Source organism: Morone saxatilis, unplaced genomic scaffold, assembly GCF_004916995.1.
Source record: "Morone saxatilis isolate NCDOM2014 unplaced genomic scaffold, NCSU_SB_2.0 Contig3, whole genome shotgun sequence".
In the NCBI taxonomy this organism is placed as follows: Eukaryota; Metazoa; Chordata; class Actinopteri; family Moronidae; genus Morone; species Morone saxatilis.
The window spans coordinates 21,833,615-21,836,029 of record NW_023339873.1 but is presented as its reverse complement, the minus strand read 5'-3'; the positions used below and the strand labels follow the sequence as shown (position 1 = coordinate 21,836,029).

Below are 2,415 nucleotides of genomic sequence, written 5' to 3'. Positions count from 1 at the left end.
GCCTACAGACAGTACTCAGGGCTGAGTTATTACAGAAGAACGCCTACAGACAGTACTCAGGGCTGAGTTAATGAAAGAAACACCTACAGACAGTACTCAGTTATTGAGAGGAACTTTAGTTTTAGTGAATCCTCCTCTGGTTGCTCCTGTTACCGTTAACAACCACTTTAGTAAAGAAACATCCTTGTTTCCATGGTAACGTGTTAAATACATCCAGTCAGTCTTTGTGTTCTCAGTGTTTGTCTCTACTCCTCCTGTTGTCTCCTCTTTCTCCTCTTTCCTTCTCTCCTCTCTGCCCTTTGTTGTCTCCACTCTTCTCCTGTTTGTCCTCCTCCGTCCTCCCAGACCTCCTCGACTCTGTCAGCTCTCAGGATAAACTCCCAAATGAAAGTAGAGCTGAGCAGGAGGAGGTGAAGGGGGAGCGGGGAGATGGAGGTGAACAGATGAGGAGCAGCTCTGAGGAGCAGTCAGAGAGGAGGGATGAGGAGGAGAAAGAGGAGAGATCCATGCTGATGAAAGAGGAGGAGGAGCAGCACGGAGACAAAGAGAAAGAGAAGGAGGAGCTAGAGACTCCCTTCTCCTCCACCACACCTCGTCTGGATGAAAGAAGAAAGAAGAAAGAAGAGGAGGAAGGAGACAAAGAAGAAGAGCAGAAAGAGGACGTTTCAGAGGAGATGGAGCAACCAAAAGGAGGAGTTGAAAATGGGGAGGTGGAGAAGAAACAGGAACAGCCTGAGAATTTCTGCTCACATATCACACCTCCTCCTTTACAAACGGAGCAGAGGGGAGGTGATGAAGAGGAGGAGATTAAAGGAGAAGAACAGAAAGAGGAAGAGAAAGAAATGATAGATGAAGAGGAGGTGACAGAGGAGAAAATTGTGATGACGAAAAAGGAGGAGCAGCTAGAAGGAGATGGAGGGATGGAGATGGGGAAGGAGGTTCAGGCCTCCATCAGGTATCCTGATGAGGAGCAGGAAGAAACAATTGAAAGAGAGAAAGAGGAGGGGACGGAGGAGGAAGCGGAGCAGATAATGAAGGAGAGTTTAGAAGTAGCTGTACCAGAGGAGGAGCAGCTGGACGTGCAAGAGGTGAAAACAAGCACATTGATCCACCAAGCACCTCCAGCCCCTCCATCCTCTAAAGACCAGGAGGTCCTCGCCAACAAAACAAACGCTCCCCAGACCAACGGAGACTTCAGCAAACAGAAGAGACGCTTGATTTCTACTGCAGCTTCTGCCTCTGGGACCAAAGCTCCACCCACCGGAGCTGCCACCTCCTCCTCTCCAAAACAGACTGCTCGACACAGAAAAACAAGTGCTCCTCCACCTAAACAGGCTCCCCAAGTTAGGAAAACAAGTGCTCCTCCTCTTAACAAAGGTCTGTCATTCTGAACCTCCTTCTGCACTCCTCCTCCCTCACCTCCTTTCTTTCACTCAACTCCTCTTCCTTATGCTACCACCTCCTCCACCCTTTTATTTCTCCTCCCTCCAACCTCCTCCTCTTGATTATTTCTCCTCCCTCCCACCTCATCTTTATTTCTCCTCCCTTCCTCCTTTTCCTCTTCATTTCTCCTCCCTCCCTCCTCCTCCCCTTTATTTCTCCTCCCTCCCTCCTCCTTCTCTTAATTTCTCCTCCCTCCCTCCTCCTCCCCTTAATTTCTCCTCCCTCCCACCTACTCCTCCCCTTTATTTCTCCTCCCAACTCCTCCTCCTCCTCCTCTATATTTCTTCTCCCTCCCTTCTCCTCCTCTTCTATATTTCTCCTCCCTCCCACCTCCTCCTCCTCTATATTTTCCTACCTCCCACCTCCTCCTATTTATTTCTCCTCCCACCTCCTCCTCCTCCTCTATATTTCTTCTCCCTCCCTTCTCCTCCTCCTCCTCTATATTTCTCCTCCCTCCCACCTCCTCCTCCTCTATATTTCTCCTACCTCCCACCTCCTCCTATTTATTTCTCCTCCCACCTCCTCCTCCTCCTCCTCTGTGTCATTTTTCTGGACGTTAAAGGAACATTTTGTGTATTTCAGTTTCTTATTTTGAAAGTGACACAGACTGGACTTCCTGTTGACCGCTGCGTGACCTTGTGGTTATCATGGAAACATTTGACCTCTGCTTGTACTTCCTGCTTTCTGCACTCCATCATGTTTGTGTTATCATAATTATAAACATGTGTTATCATAATCAATAACATGATAATCACTGATTGTTACATCACTTTCTGCTCTGAGTTCTTCTTCTCTTGTTCAGAAAAAGCAGCTGTGAAGGAAACTGAAGAAACAATGAAGGTAAAAATCAATCAATCAATATTCAATAATCATGTATATATTTATATTATTATCAGGTATTATTCTGTATATATTTATATTATTATCAGTTACTGTTACTGTATATATCTATATTATTATTACTGTATATAT

At 46.3% G+C, this 2,415-nt stretch overlaps 1 protein-coding gene across 1 annotated transcript in view; it reads right to left on the bottom strand.

Moving 5' to 3' along the window:
* LOC118337255 (corticotropin-releasing factor receptor 1-like) overlaps positions 1-2,415 on the bottom strand; it is a gene marked incomplete at its 5' end in the record, with an annotated part of 8,301 nt that overhangs the window by 3,532 nt on the left and 2,354 nt on the right.